This window comes from Semicossyphus pulcher, unplaced genomic scaffold (genome assembly GCF_022749685.1).
Source record: "Semicossyphus pulcher isolate SPU_LCO1_2020_fin unplaced genomic scaffold, fSemPul1.0.p SCAF_24, whole genome shotgun sequence".
Classification (NCBI taxonomy): Eukaryota; Metazoa; Chordata; class Actinopteri; order Labriformes; family Labridae; genus Semicossyphus; species Semicossyphus pulcher.
In genome coordinates this window covers 4,368,154-4,385,835 of record NW_027211698.1, presented here as the reverse complement: position 1 = coordinate 4,385,835, position 17,682 = coordinate 4,368,154, and positions in this window count along the sequence as shown.

Here is a 17,682-nt window from a genome sequence, read left to right as displayed (position 1 = left end):
AGTACACAAAAGAGGGTAAAAGAAGAAGTATAGTATTATTTTATTATTTTATATATTATTTTTATATACATTATGTAAATGAACCTCAGTATTTTATATATATTTACGTAATCAGAAATACATTATATATTATATATATTTAGTTATAGACGGGGAAATTCGGGCGTTGCAGTTGCTTTTATACAGAATATAAGTATGAAGAAATATAGGAAATATGTGAATTATATACACAGAAATATGTAAATTATTTATACAGTGAATTATTTATATACATTTAATGTTGCACAGTTAAAAATGAATAGGTGTCTGAGTGTCCTAAATGTTTGACCATAGGCAGGAATGACTTCCTGTGGCGTTCTGTGGTGCATCATGGGGTAATGAGTCTTTCACTGTGCTCCTGCGCTTTACCAGCACATCATGGAGCAGGTGGGAGACATTGTCCAAGATAACATGTAACTTGGACAGCGTAAGATAAATTATTACTATTACACACGCTCTGCTCATAATGTTATATTTCTTAAATATTTTTAATATATATATATTTAGCTCAAGGTGGCGCTAATGTGCCGTTACGTGACGTTTTCTCTTGAAATTGAGTGAAAAGTGACATAAAATGGAAATATTTACATTAATTATAAAATTATACTCGAAAAATTCACAGTTTTACATTTTTATATTCTACCACTGGGTGTAGTGATTTTTTTTTCTTTTTGTCTGCAATTTAAATTACTCATAAAGGACTTACTTTGTCTTGTTTTATTTACACTGTATTTATACTGTATGACATTTGTAATCTATACAGTTTTTGTATCATGAAAAAATAATCATCAAGAAAAAATAACATACATGGATAAAATAAGTTAACAAATAAAATGTTTTTTTAATTAAAAAAAGATGCAAATTTATAATAGATGAATAAAAAAGAGCTTTATTGTACAAGCTGATTTCTGTCTCTTCCAACAGCGTGTAGCGTGTATTTTCAGTTCACATTAGGTTATGTGTTGTACATCATAAATAAGCATGAAGCATTTACACAGTTGTATAATTTAATTCAAAAGATGCAATGTATGTTTTACAATGTGGTGTCTGTCTGTCGCTTGCAGTGCTACAAAATGACCAGTAGATGGCACTAAATACTAAGGTATAACCAGAGGAAACCAGAGTAGACAACAGACTGATGTTTGAACAATAGATCATAAGACCTCCATCACTGCAGCTCCCACAGGTAGGGAGGAAAAAAACTACTTCTGCAGAATAACAATGTCATATAATGGCATGAATATTATTCCAAATGGTGGGTAATTTTCCTGCTATATTTAGGCCGGCGAATGAGTGATTAATGACTGTAGCAACATAACCCAAGTGCCTCTTCTGCTGAAAAGAGTAATTTTCAAGTCAAAGGAACATAAAAAGCAGCGTCTTACAGCGATGAGGGGGTTTTAAGTTAAGAGCTTTTTCCATCAAACTGTAAATTCAGGGCTTAACACAAAGAAGGGAAGTGACTCAAAAGCCAGCTGTCGCATCTCTGCTTCCTATGGGGAGGAATAAAAGACGCTTCAGAATAAAAGCGTGTGTGTACCTGCGTGTGAAAGAAGAAAAAACGGGAAGTATATCCTGACGGAGTGTGTATAAGAAACAGGGAAAAAAAGGACGGCTTGTGATGTCTTGTGAGAGCTTACACCCACACATGCACACACTCACACACCCACACACATACAGAGGCTGGGATGGAAAAAGGGGGTAAATCTTATCATTTAGAGTCGTCACAATGGGAATAAAGAGCTGCTAATCTGCTTCATCTCCCTGGCTCTTTTGTGTGAGTGGAAATGGACCTTCTGTCCACTGGCTGCTTGTCGCCCCGCTCCTTTGTCCCCCGGTGGATGTGATGGCCTGCCCGTCACAGCCCTCATCTCTCTCCCCTTTTGTGGGCATCTCTACCTCAGCGTACAGGCTCAGCTGGAGCCCTATAAGTCCTTTAGGTGGCTCTTTTTCCTTGTATTCCACCTTTTCTCTCAATCTCATTTATGCCTCTTTGTCCGCCTGACACATATGGAAGGTAACAGGCTGCAGGGATAAGACGGATGTGTATGCCAATCTAATCCCTTGATTTAGTGAGCAAAGAATATGGGTGGTGTTAGGAAAGCTACGTCCAATCTCATTAGTACTCAGGGATCAATAAAGCTTTGGGTTCTGCTGAATGTGGTATTCACCGAAGGATCAGGCTTTGTGAATTCAGTTCTTACCGCAAGCTCGCTGGCAGTGCGACCTTTGCTACCTTTAATACTCACAAATCACCCATGATCTTTTGTGTGGTAGAGCGGCTAACAAGTGTGCAGACAGGCTGTTCATATGGATGAAAGTCTAACATTGCTGCAGCAGCACTGAATTTCTAGCAGCTTGTATTTACTATAACCTTTCAGGAAGTTGTGCAAATCATTTGACCTCTCAACGAGAAACCGACCGATACATGACCTGGCCGATAGAGGCCTATCTCAGATATATCAGTATCAGTGTATATGATTTAAGATTGCTGCTTGATAAACAACATGATTCTGACATATGTTAGAGCTTTCGGGAACACTTGGGCCCGGGTCCGTAGCCGTTTGCGTTGTCGAGTTATGGCTGTTTACGTTTGAAAGGTCAAGAGGTCACAATGTAAACTGAACCAGGGCCAGTCGCAGAACATTTTTGGGCCCTGCTTGGCCATGAGACTTGCAACCACTTCAAGCTAAAAAGCTGGCTTCCCAACCATGGCGAGTGTCTGTTTTTGTCCTTGTGGACACACAGGAAGTGCCCTGAAAGTTCATGGCGGTCGCCTCTATTAGATATAATGCAGAAAATAGTGCTTGGGGTGATTTAAAAATTGTCATTGTAGTTTGTCCAGCAGAGGGTGCTCTGACGCCCTAGTCCTCCCAGCACTGTGCAACAAATACATCCGAGTAATGGTTGATTGATTTCTTTCATTTGAACATGTTATTAAAAAAGTAGATAAATAACTAAACAAAAAAAGCAGCACAAAAAATGACTACAAAACAATGTTGACTGATTCAACACAAAGTAAACATACATAAAGAAGCAGGATAATGTTATTTTCTCCTTCCTTTATCTGCATTTTCAACAAGTGTAACACAAATATCCATCTAGTGTCAATAGCAGAGAAAAATAAATACATAAAGAACATAAAGAAAGCAGTTTCTGAGGATCTTTGCAAAGACATATTGGTGAAAAATTGTTGCAGATTCCACGTTTGGAAGGTTAATTTTCATTTCAGCTAAGTCCATGACAAATATGGGATGGACACAATACTGTAAATGATGATTATTTATTGAGATAAAGCAAACTATTTAGGAAAAGTCTAAATTGCAAATATGTAGTGTGTGAAGTCAGTGATGTAAATGTGGATGTGTGACATAATGAAGTGTGAACTGAGCAAACAAATGTGCATGTAATGACTAAGATGAATCCAGGTGGGAATGAGAGAGCAGGAAAAATACTGGGGTTGGACTTTCATGCCCTCGCTGGGAGCGCCAGGCCCAGGTGCTCTGAATCTGGCCCCAGTAATCACTCCTCATACCTTCATACAGACAGAGCCAATCAGAGACAGCCTTTATAGGGAAGGTCAGTTGGTGTCCGTCACAATCAGTGGATGGGATCTATTTCCTGTCCGCTCTGGTAGATACGGAGAACAGTAGTTTTATTCATAACAGGAAGTGAAACCAAAGGGAAGAGGTTAGAATAACTTTTATGTCATATAGCGCTGAGGAAAGATCTTTTTTTTAAAGATTATTTTTTTGACAGGACAGCTGAAGATAGACAGGAAATATTGGGAGTAGAGAGTGGGGGATGACATGCACCAAATCAGCAGACCGGGAGTCAAACCTGTAATCAGTACGACGAGGACAATGGCCTCTGTACATGGGGCCCCCGCTCTGCCAACTGAGCGAAACCAGCGCCTCCTGACACCTGTTTTAATGTCTGTTGAGCTTATCTCGCTAGATCCAACCCACAGTTAAAACCACACACAGAATTCCCTGGAAAAAAAAGTGCACCAAGTTCCCGTTTTAGACATCTGGTTGACTCTTACTTTGGCGGTCTGGAGGGGAAAAAAGGGATTCTCCATTCATGAAGTTTTCAACCTGTTGCATCATTGTGGAAGTGAACAGACCACCAACGGTTTTTGTGCTGAGTTAAAGCACACTCAGACTTTCCATGAAGGGCTTAAAAAAAGAATGAGATGCTCTTATTTCGATGCTTTATTAAAGCCTTTAAACGCTGACTAACTCCTCAGCAAACAGGGTCGATGACCTTCAGTTTAAGAGATGTTTGAAAGAGCTTTTCACTCAGAAAGACTCTCCTCTTGTGCCCACTGACCTTGACATCGCATATCTGAGTTTGAGCTTGAACTGTCCGACCCCAGCAGCAAACACAAGGAGAAGTTCAGCCACATTTTCCCGCTGTGAGGAGAGCAGCAGAGGGGGATAAGATCAGCTGTCAAACCGCTCTCGACAAACACAAAGGGGAACTGAACTGCACCTTCAGTATGTAGACAGATAGAGAGGCTGAAGAGGAGGAGGCTGGAAGGTGAGTGAGAAGTGGGAGAGAAAGAGAAGGGTAGAGGGTGTGTGCATGTAAGTGTGTGTGTCCAAGATAACAGAGGTTACAGAAAGCAGACTGACGCCCCTGTGTGGGCGAACCTGTCACAGATACAGAGACAGAAAGGCTGAGGTGGTGAGGTATTATTTGAAGACACCAACCTAACCTATCTGCACAACCAACCTGTGGGTAGGAATCTGCGTAATAATATGTCTATTTCAAAAATTTGAACTGCCGACATGACAGCTGCCTAAAAGTGAAGCCAAACCCTCTCTATCGCCCCCTGCTGACTGGCTGCCTCCTCCATGTTAACAGATGGGACATGGGTCAAACTATAAAATCCAATACATTTTTCTCAAACATGGTTTCAGTCAGTAAAGTTAGTTCTTATCATGCTGATTTATGTCAAAGTTCATTTTTCTAACAAGTTTACTTTTAATTAGTTATTTGATGCGATAAAAAGGGGGTGTGGCCTCATGATTGACAGCTCTGTTGATAAATTTTGCTCCTGCAGTAGAAGAGGAACAGCGAGAGGAGACATACATACATATAAACATTCATACAAAGTTATGTAAAAAACAAACCTGGTGAAATGTGAAATAAAATCTTGAAATGCCGATAACGAAATGAGAATGAATAAAGTATCTTACTTATATAGCTGGTATTAATGATATTGTATGTATTCCTTGCACTTTATGCGACTTGATTTTGTGTTGTTGTGTATTTATGAACAACATACAGTGTACAGATGTGTTGTGTAAAATCACTCGGGCTATTAAAAAACATTTGCTCACATTCTTAAATGAAACATCAGCTCATATGGCCTCCAAATCCGCCACCTCCGCCGATTGAAGAACTGCGCCTGCATACATGTTATGTATGGTTTCCATCAGTGGATGATGAAGAGGCCTTTTTCATGTCCCGGCATGTAAACATCAGGGCTTCTGAGGTTCGAAGTCATGAACCTGCAGATTTGCCTTGCCTGTTTCCTGCTGTGAAAGAAGAAGTGCCTGGTCTGATGCCCCTCAGTCTGCTAGCAGAGATTCCTCTGCCTCCAAGTCCTACACCCGCTGATGACGTGCTGGACATGGGGTCTGATGAGAAGCTGTACCCTGACATGACAAATACCAGGTTTCCTTCTCTGGATGACAGCACTGATACAAAGCATCCAGACATTATCCCAGAAGATGCATTTCCTTCCAACCTCCAAGAGGACACAAACCAGTTGCCCGAGGAGGTTCAATCGTCTTCACGTGAACCTCCTGCTGAGGCTCTGTCTGATTTGAAAGACACTCAGAACAGGAAGTACCCTGATAAGAAGAGCATTCAGTCTCCTACAGATGATTACATTATGTACATTGATTCTCTGTCTATGGATGATGAGGACATTTCAGATCCTGCGTTGTTGCTGCCTCAGCCTGCAAGTAATTGTTCTGCTGTGGCTGTGTTTCATTGTAAAGACACCCAGGAAAAGAACTATTCTGATCAGATGGACGTTGATTCTCCTTCTACCGAGGATGACATTATGGACATACATTCCCCTTCTATGAATAATTGGGAGATTTCAGATCCTCCTCCTTTGTTCCCCCCGCAGTACCCTAGTTTTTCTTTGGTTTTGACTCGGACGGTGATTCAACAGGTGTTTGCATTGCCTCAGCCTTACCCTTCAACTGCAGGGCCTCAGCGTAATTCAAGAAACACCAGGAAAAAGAAGCGCCCTTATATGAGAAAGAGTGGGTTTCCTTCCCGGAATGTTAACAACAACCATTCCAGGTCGGTTCCATCACCTCGGCCTCATCCCCCTGCTGCAGGAGCTTTTGGAGACACCAACAACAAGAAGAAGTCCCAATGTATGAGTAACATAACAATAAATATTGTTATAATTATTTATTTCTTTATTGGTTGATTTATTGATTTATTTCATTTATTCATTTCTTTCTTTTATTCATTTATTTATTTATTCATTTCTTTATTTTTTCCCATCCAGCCAAGCAGACGGCTGTTCACCATGACTGGTTCTGTTCGAGGTTTCTGCCTGTTGAAAGGAAGTTTTTCCTCGCCGCTGCTCATGGTGGATTCATGTTGGGTTTCTTTCTTAATAAAACAAAAAAATATTTGATTTGATTGTATCTGATTTAAAAACACTTATGCTTGTTTTATGCGTGTTTATGTGTTTATAAATAAAAAGTAACTAAGTGCATTTTTTTTTGCTATCGAATCATTTTAATGATGAAATGTAAATGATTTACGGTTTTCAAAGTAAAACTAAAAGATGTCAAACAGATAAGTTGAGGACAGGTTGAACCTTTCTTGCTGAGGTCCAGGAACTCTTAACCTTTGGAGAGCAGAGCCACCAAGATGGGTTTTAAGTTCAAGCTGATTGTTGCCTGCAAAAGTAGACGTATCGGTCGGCACAGATTAAAACTGCAGCCTTTACTTTTGGTCCATTAAACACAGGTATCAACAGCTCGAGGGAAACAACTTTTCAAGGAGAATAAAAAGTTAAAGGTGAATGTTCAACATTCAAAAACTATGATGCTGTTCTCTTCTTCTCTTTTAAAATCAAAGTGTGGTTTTCAGGGTTTTAATAATTCTCAAGAAGTCATTGTAATGTCGACATTTACCTCGACTTGATACCTCGACTCAAGTGCAGGTTTTGGTAACTTTAACACCTGTGGTAAGCGAAGAAGCGTTTACCAACACTCCAGCTACCAAAGATTCAAAGTTATTGCAAAAAGATTTCCTCCTCCTCGCCACCGAATCATCCAAACCAATTTACAAGAAACAAAAATCTCATGAACAAAAACTTCTTAAAGCAAAAGGTGCAACATCATCACGTGCAGCAAAACATGGTGACACAAACCTACCTAACGCTGCATTCATGAATAAAACAGTTTAGCTCTACCTATGCAGAAACTCCCTCTTTACTGTGAGCACAGAGTGCTAATTAACACCTGTAACACTGCAAACAGTGTTGACTTACTGTGATATTAGCAGGGGAGTTCAACTTTAACATCCAAGCTAAAAAACACCAACAAAGAAACACTGCTACTTACCAAACAACACAACAAGGAAGCAAAGAAAACACAGGTGGTCTTGAACCTTTGAAAACGATGTTATGAGGATACACTTCTTGTGCGGCTAAGAGGGAGATGGAGGAGGAGCCAGGTGCCATGAATCGCACAGGAGCAGTTGATTGGACTTCATCTGCTTAAAACAGGGAAAATGGACAATATAGAAGACATAATGCATCAAAACTCGACTTTAATTTGAACATTTCTGCATGAAATGCATAAAAGCATGGTAACAGTACCACAGGAGATCATCGTGCCATGCATGAAGGCATGGTAAAGGTATGAAATATACAGAAAAGTATGTGTAAAAGAGAATACAGTCGACAAAAAGGACATGTCATATGTGAAAGTGCTTGTATTCCAAGCTAATGCACGTTCACATGCAAGAGAAGAGTATTCACAAAATGTGCGTTAACCTTGACATGAGATATAAACACACTTAGAGTCAAGGAGGAGGAGGAGGAGCAACCTTCCTGTATGAGGAGGTCTGCACCGGGGCTGACGTCCACATGGGCTTGGCGGGGACGCTGTCATGGCGCTGGGTGTCAATTTTAAAATAGCATCTCTTTCCTCTGGGCTGCAGGGTGACGGATAATTCTTCTGTGCATTAGCGAGAGGGGAAGGTCGTCCATCATGGCTGCGTGCATGTGTTAGTCTGCATGTAAGCAGGTAGTGTCGCTGTCCTCCAGGCTTCAGTGTGGTTACAGAAGGGGAGGAGGAGGAAGGAAGGCAGAGCATCTGGAGACAAGGACTCTCACTGGTGTCAAAGCGGGGGCGGGTTATTTATTTGGTTGGGGGTCGTGGGAATACTGGAAGCATCTTCTCGCTGATGAAGAACTGATGCTTTTAGACACATTGCAGTGTCAGAGCTGGTGTGTGTGCTTTGTGTCAAAGGCTACCTTTACAGCACCAGATGTTGATATGAAATAGGCGGATTTGTGGGAGGGAAAAAGGCACAGCAATGCAACAAGAAACATGCGCGCTTATGTATACACTGAGCCGACAGACAGAATATATTAGCTTGTTTTCATGAGTTATGGAAGCTGTTATGGGAGCAGTGTCACCAGTCAAACCTCAGCAGGGGGACGAAAATGTGAAGCAGGAAGGCTCACAATGTCTCCGACTGTTTGCAGGGAAAATATAGTGTTAGAAAAAATATCTTTTTTTGCACAAATGGCTGGAAAATACGGGTGAAAAGCAGTGCAGGAGCGAATTTATATGCGCATAATTTGCAAAACCTTTTGTGTTTTCGCTTCTATATAAATGTGGGAGGCATCCACTCAGTACAGAAGCGCCAGAGTATAGCAGCACTTCTCATGTTTGGGAAGAGAGACAGTTTAACCTTATGAACTCGCTGTTTAGCGCTATACAGCTAATGCTAATGTTCCTGCAGCATGTTTAGGAGGCAGGACCCCGAACTGAAAAACGGGAGAGACACACACACGTTAATGCATCACACGAGCAGGTCCATACATGCAACAAAAACATGCATTTGCAGTCGTTATTTCACACCCATCCCGCTCCTCTTGTTGTTTTCCCTCCACACACAGAGAGGGCAGGTGGTGCACGCTCCCCTGCCTCCGTCCTCCGAGGGTTATTACTGTAACAAATAATCCCATGATGACGCCAAGCTTAAACACTTTCAAAAATAAAGACGGGATATTGATTTGAAATTTGCAGCAGAGTTTGTGAGTGGGCTCGGATGCTTGTTTGTTGTTCTTCCCTGTGTGTACACGGGGCGCTGGGTTCTTTGTGTGTGGCCTCGGTCATGGGAGGAAGGCCTTTTGTGTAGCTTGCTTATTCTGCGACGATGTGTTTACTCGACTCCCTGCTTGTGCCCCAGTGGCCTGATGCTGTTGTGTCTCCAAGGGCCCGAACTGTAGCATGAGAGGGACTGATAAGCAAATCGAGCAGGCTCCCTTTTTCTGGTCACATGCAGAACACTGATTTACTTTGTATATACTCCTCTTTAAATCCCTGCACCGTTTAGGAATATTTCTGGGCGTTTCTGTCCCTTCATGACATCATTCGCATGTGTGTGTGTTTTGGTAAGAACATGGTGTTTGTGTGTGTTTGGTGGGATAAAGAATAAGAGAGAGGGATTGCTAAGTTTGGCGGTTTGAATGATGTTTAACTGCAGCTCAGCACAGCTGAATGAGACTGTAAATCCGCTTTCTCCTGGGTGCAGTTACTCAGAGCGCCGCGCTACAGAAGTATCACAGAGAGAGGGATGTCACCGCATTACTGTCGCGCACACACGCGTGCACACGCACACTATTTCAGCCTCCTACAAGGCATAAAATATAACCCTTATGCCATCAGCAGCACCCACTCAGAGGATTGAGGATGTACACACAGAGCTCTCCTCTCTGGAGGCTTCACATCCACACGAAGCCTCCCTCGGCTGCAGCTCTCTCCTCTCATAGATTACACTGCTTATTATCAAATCATGGAAACAGACACAACAAAACAAGGAAGTCACTGATGGCTGCATTTCAAGACTATCAGGCGTATAAATAAAATAAAGGATGAGATTAGTTGTGATAAGAATTGGACATTGTCCATACTATCAGGCAGATTTCGACCCTTCAGAATATGATGCTAAAGGTACCCCTTCTATCACTCTATTGGCTGCTGTCCTCTAGCTAATTATTTTTATGTCCTGTATGTTGGCCAAAAGTCATAAAATAGTCTAACCAGATGTTGCTTATTCATTATCACTAACATAAGCATTTTATTTTGAAAATCCAGCCAGATTTTGCACATTGTTCATTGCTTACTTGAGCCAAGAGTCCTGTGCACGCAGAACTGATGCTGTTCAGGGTGGCAGGGGGGCCTTGAGCCTATCACAGCTGTCAGGAGGAGGGTTTACACCTGGGGTCGGTTTCACAGACATACTTTAGACTGGTCTGTAGTGTTAGGAAGGTCTTAATTTTGCTCTTATACAAGTTAAGACCAGAGACTGTATAAAAAGATGGACGACATGACAGCTCCCTACAAGTGAAGCCAAAACATTTCGACATACACGCCAAATACATTTTTCTCAAACATTGTTTCTGTCATTACTTAGTTCTTATCATGCTGATTTATGTCCAAGTGTTCATTTTTCTGACAAGTTTAGTTTTAATTAGCTATTTGATGCTGTCAAAATGATGATTGACAGCTCTGTTGACAAACACGGCTCCTGCAGCCGATCAGTTCCGGATTAGCAGAGTGGCGGACAATCGGCGAGAGGAGACGAAACTAAGACAATCACTACAGTCATTGAAGTTTCCATACCTGTGAACGTTAACCTCAGACCAACACAAGAAACTGTTCTGCTGTTAAACACGCCGGTGAGTGAGATCCTTGCTGTTTTTTCGGTAAATTAAGTGTGTGTGTTTTGATTAGCGGAAGTGGCTATGGCGGCGCCACCCGCCGATCTCTACTGCGCAGACTCCAAGCGATCGTCACCCTCGCAATGGCAGCGCCTCTCACGGGGGCTATTTTGGCATGACTTTCGTACAATGGGGGCAGATGGAGACGCGTCGTCCATCTATATATACAGTCATTGGTTAAAACCATTTCCTAAAAATAAAGACTGACTTATTTTTAGCCTAAAAGGTTAGCCACCCTACCCCCAAGGCTAACTCGTACCTATAAGAGCCATGTCTCCAAGGTAACAGTGAGTGACGCCTGCTGACCAGTGGCACCAAACCACAAAAAAGAAAACACGCCAAATACTTTGTAGTTTTCTAACAATGTTGTGGAGCGAGCCATGACAGGGGGAGGATTTTTTAGAAAGCCCAGTAACCTGTTAGAAGACAGCGTCACTTGCACCGAGTCCTGCTACATGAAGAGGTCACAGCATCTCAGCTCTCTCAGCAGGTCTGTACTGCGATGAGATCTTATACTACAGGATGTTGTTTGCATTGTTACACTCTTTGCTTTCCCCGTAAAATGTCCTTGAACTCTTCCAGACGGCAAACATGTTCCGCTGGAGTGAAGAGAGCTGAGCGATTTCATATGAATTCAAAGCAAATGATTCTTATTTAAGAAAGCCAGGAACCAGATGGCTTTGTGCAATGAATGAATTTAGACGTCTATCTGAAGTCTGGCTATTAGTTTGATCTAAGCCATAGTCAAAGTCTATCTTTGTGAAACTGGCTCCTGGACCGATCGCCATTCAAGCACAGGGCTGACACATAGAGACAGACTCTGTGTCTTGGACTGTGGGAGGAAGCCGGAGGGAATCCACGCATGCACGGGGAGAACGTGCAAACTCAGGAACCTTCTAGCTGTGAGACGACAGCGCTAACCACTGCACCACCGTGCAGGCTCCAAGTGCAGAAATGCAGAAGACAATGCTTGGGGTGATTTCAAACTGTTGCCGTCACAAAGTTTGTTCAGCAGAGCATGTTTTGGCACCTACAGCAGAGCATCGCAGCTGAACAGACAGTGGTCAATTGGTTGACAATGCATTATAATGTTATATATTTATTAATAAAGTTATTTTTTAGGAGAGCAAAGTGATATTGGTGCAAAATGCATGTAAAATAAAAGGTATATTTTCATTCCTCATCGGTAAAATCTAACCAGGTTGTCAGTCACTGTTTCTTTTCCAGCCAGGAAATATGTCAACTACATGTGCTAATGTAGGAATACAGATCTGTTCCCATACTTACAACTTCCACAGAATGAAGGTGCATTTAAAGGGCATTAAAAAAACTCTATGCTTTTACAATGTACCTTTTTATTTACTGCTGCCGACATCCTTCTGCTGTGTTCAACTTCAACATCATCAAAGCGAGAATGTGGCTTGCGTTCTTACAGAGCCGCTTCGTAAACACACGTTACTCGTGGAGCTAATTTGATTCAGATGAGGAGATTTATGTGCTGAGCCGAAGAGGCTCGGGAGGTTTTTTCTTTTTTTTGTTTTGAAGGGAAGACTCGTCAATTATTTTGGAACAGATGGGTCTCAAAGTGCAATTGAATTTGATTATCGCCTCAGTGGAATACAAAATGAAAGAGGCCTAATTTGGAGAGAAAGTTATGAGAAGACCATTTCAATTATTCCGCATGCTAAACTTGGGTGCCAGCGTTACAAAATAAGATGATTTCTTTCTTCCTTTCTTCTTTTTAATGACAGCGAGAGTGAATCATGACGAGCGCGCCTGTTTATTTGCTTGTTTCTGAAATCTGCCCCAGCTGCATTCTAAAAAGCACAAAGATGCTTTTGTCATCATTAATTGATTACCACTTTTCATGAAATACAACTTTGTTTTTCCTTCTATTATCGACACACTTGTTCAAATAATAACAGGCCTGGCAGCTCAACTTTGTCGAAGTCTATTGACAGATTGGGAGTAAAGAATTGTCTACGCCGCCAGCGCTATTACAGAAGCTTTCAGATGTTTTGTCCAACAACGATCAAGTCCTGACAACCTGACAAGAGTGATTGCTGCAGTAAGAGCTTTCTTTTGCTTAACTTGTGATTGACAGGTGTATTTCTGTCTCAGGGTCAAGAGTTCACATTCATTAAGGTTTAACTTATCTGATCTGTTTTTAGTTTTGGGTTGCGTTAAAACTTTTCCGAAACATTACTTAATCTTTAAAACACGACACACTATTCAGAGTTTAAAGACTTAATTATTGTAATTAATTTAAAATACTATATGTAAGTAGGGAAACTACATGCTATCATCTGAGCATATCACGTGATAGCATATCTCCTATCAAAACCAGCTGCTCGAAACGAACAAGGAGCCATAATTCAACCTCACATTATGGAAAACTACTCTCACTATGAGTCTAAGTTGTTGATATCTTATTGGTTAACAGACAACAGGAGCAGCCAATCACAAAATATGATGCTGAAACTGCAGGACATCACTTTTTAAAGTGCATTTTTAAACAAGCTACTTATTTTGCAAGAATCCATTAAGTCTTGTCAAAGCTTTTAAAAGGATTTAAAAACATGTATTTAAGGGCCAATTCTAATAAAAAGTCTCCAGCTGGACTATGAAAATTGTACAAGAATCAGATGTTTTACAACCATTTAAAAAAAGGGGGAAGAAATTTGTAGGAAACAAAGAATTTTCTTGTTGTTTTACTTTAGGATTGATAGAAATCTATTGGATACTATGGTGAAAAAAAATATTAAATCCTTTGGGACTATTTGATTTAATGGTTGCTGCCATTTGCAGCACTTTTAGTGCAATATATTTGTATTTTCTTGTCTTTAATGTTGAATAAATCTCTTGAAACAGCTGAAAAAAACAACATTTGTTGTATTTACCGGAGGTCTCCAGCAGGGGGCGCGCCGGACTGCTGAGCTCCGTTAATGGACACCTCGCTTCCTGATTTCAATTATTACACAACTGACGTTAATTAAGTTTGTTTACGTGCGTCTTTCACTCAAATATCCCCCTTTTCAGGTATGAGCCCCTCATAATAAGCGTTTATATTTACTAATGTGGTAGATGAATGTGTTAATATGCTCAGAAAACTATTTGCAAGAAGAGTTGTTAGTTTACCGCGAAGTAATTAATTAAGCTAGCTATATTAGCCGTTAGCAATGCTTACCGTCGTCCAAGGAGGAGTATGCAGTTGAGAAACCGTATGAACGTTATAATTTGTGGTTTATTCTGTATATCTGTTTAAAAGTTAGCACTACCTAGTGAGTTTCTCTCTTCTTCTCATGACTGTACGGGTTAATTTTCATATAACTCGCTGTTAGTAATATTAGGGTAAATTAGGGCCGTGGTTGCTTTGAGTGACAGGTGGTGCTGCTAGCTACCTGCTAGGTGTCAACTCGGCTAATTCAGAGACAGAACTTGTGATTTTTTTCATGGAAATATAAATAATATGGGTTTGTTTGCTTTTTATTTTACTAACAGGCATTCAAAGAAGTTTGGCTCCTGTTTTTTCGGTGAGTAAAAATCTAATGTTATATTATTTGTTACTAATAAGCAGGTATTATAGTCTGCGCTCACTGGCTTGTTAGCTTGTTAAGCTTTTGTGATACATCGATATCAGACGTGCACAACAATTAGAAAGTTGGATAATTATTTTGGTTTACAGAGAAAAATGGTACATGAAAGTACATGTTGGATTGATTACGAAAAACTTTTATTAATCCATGTATTGCATATGAATTCTTTGCTCATGTGTAAGTTGTGATATAGTTTTAGGTTGTAACCATTAATTTGTCCATGTAGAGGGACCCAGACTAGTAAGTAATGTTATTTATTACAATTTATCCTGATAACAATCGGTAAAGTAATATTTTAGTTAGTTTAGGGAATGTCCTGCTGCAAGTCTGGAATGAAATCTCAAAACTGCTCTGGAAACATCTATCAACAAGTAATTTAACTCTGAGGAATAAAATACATCACGTCTTTGAAGCATCCATGTTGTTTGAACACTACAGCCTAAAGCTAATGAACACAGAAGTAGGAAGAACAACTTTCCCAACTTGGGAAATGGGACCAAATGAGGGGCACGTATGGCAAGCCGTTTTAACATTTAATAGCTAGACTGGATATGTATTGCAGATATCTGTAATTCAATTCCTCCTAGTCAAAAAGAACATTTCAGATATCCACAATGACATTCTTCCTATCCACAATTGTCATTTCAGATATCCACAACGCCATTCTTCCTAGGACAAATGACGTCACTTTTGCCATTCATGTGTATTGGGCTTTCAATTTCAGATATCCACAATTACATTCTGGATATCTAGAATGAACATTCTGGATATCTGCAATAGAATTCTTACTAGGAAAAACTCCCATTTCAGATATCTTCAATCCAATTGTTACTAGTCATAATTTTCATTTCAGATATCCAAAATGAAAAACTATTCCAGATATCCAGAATGTAATTTTGAATATCCAAAATACATTGTGACTAGTAAAAATGTCATTATGGATATCCACAATTCGTATTATGACTAGTAAAAATGTAATTTCAGATATCTACGATAGGATTATGACTAGAAACAATACAATTGCAGATATCCATAAAAGTATTGTTGATATCTGTTGACGGGTAGACAGGACGCCATTTTATGAAATGAAAATTATGACTAGTAACAATTGGATTGAAGATATCTGAAATGGGAGTTTTTCCTAGTAAGAATTCTATTGCAGATATCCAGAATGTTCATTCTAGATATCCAGAATGTAATTGTGGATATCTGAAATTGAAAGCCCAATACACATGAATGGCAAAAGTGACGTCATTTGTCCTAGGAAGAATGGCGTTGTGGATATCTGAAATGTTCTTTTTGACTAGGAGGAATTGAATTACAGATATCTGCAATACATATCCAGTCTAGCTATTAAATGTTAAAACGGCCACTTATACTTTTTAAGGATTTTTAGATATCTTAAATTTAGTTTTGACTAGTACAATCAAAGTTGTAGATATCTTGAAATACAATTTCTACTAGTAAGAATGTTATTGCGGTTATTACCATTCTGACTAGTGAGAATACAATTTTGACTAGGAGAAATGCTATTATGGCTATCTAAAATGTAATTACAGATAGGAGCGTGGTTCGATTAAATGTTAAAACGGCTTGCCATAGGCACGTTAATACAGTGTCTGACCATACTGCCCGAGGTGCATTGTGGGCGATGTAGGAGGCAGATATTGACAGGAAAGAAAAATGTATGTTACAAATAAAGACCGTATATAAATAAATTTTATATTATATAATATATAAAATAGATTAGAATTAGAAGCTAGAATAATATATCCAAAAATACTTCTGAATAAATTTGACTCTGCTTAATCTGAACACATACTTGAACAATTCAGATCTTAAAAATTTCTATTGGAGCAATGATTGTTCAGATCTCTGACGTCTTGAGCTGCAACACCTTCACTCAAACACTCCAGACAGATGGTTAGGACCCACTGAGAGAGGCCTCCCACCATGCCCGATAACAAGTTTCATACACTATATAGGGCAACCGTGACTGTAAACACACCAGCGTCAAGTGGAGCGAACAGGTGGCCAACCACATAGGACCACTGGTCATGTTGCGTGTCCACACAAAAGTTAAGCTTTGAGGAAAGGCTCTCGTGTGTTCGTTGCTCAATACCCTGCGATGGAGAATCTATCTGGGGTGAGATGCTTCTGGGAAATCAAATTCAGAGCTCTGCACCCAAACTCTGCTGCCGCGAAATCCCAGCATGAGACGTTAGCCTCCGTCTTGAGGGAGTAGCATCCAAAAAGAATCAAATTTCCCTCAGTATCTTTTGTATCAAGTTAATTTCCTCTGTGCTGCTTCACAATGACAAGAAGCTGGCCTAGTTTGGAGCTTTGAATAGAGTTTTTCTCATTCCAGTCATTTCCCTTCATGTATTTATTTTCTGACGCTGTATCCTCTGGTGGTGTGGAGATGATAATGTCACGCAGGAAGGAAAGTGATGGTCTGCATGGTGTTTATACAAGACTTTGCGGTTTGTTGTCTTTGGGTCTGTCGTCATTGGCAGGCAAGGTGCCACGGAGCCCCTTTCCATCCGCCACCCCCTCCCCACTCTGACCCATATAGGTGCTTTGAACCGCTGGCAGGCCCGACAAGATTACCCGGGCCTCCTTCCCAGTAAGACCACTGGGATGTGGGTGCTTGGTGGTGTGTCTGCATGCATGAAACATGTAAGCTCGCTGTCAGTCTCTGCATGTGCATGTGTAGATGGAAAGCTGCTGCAGTTTGCGACAGCACTTTGGATGCTGTTGAAAGAGATGTAAGGTTTAGTCTCCAGGTGGTTCTCTTCTGCAGACTGTCACTGAGGGTGCACGAAGGAGGATGTGGAGGATTTTTTGAATTCCTGATTTCTCAATGTCTCCTGGGAATTCTTTTTTAGTAATATTCTGTATGGCTGACGATTTTTGCATTCAGTGAAACGCTAAGTCCCTTCCCAATAATGCACAGGACTATTAGCTAGCTTGTGGTTATTGGTGTCACTTTGTGTTTGCATGCTCTGTTATTAGCTCCTGTAAACGCCAATAAATATCCTT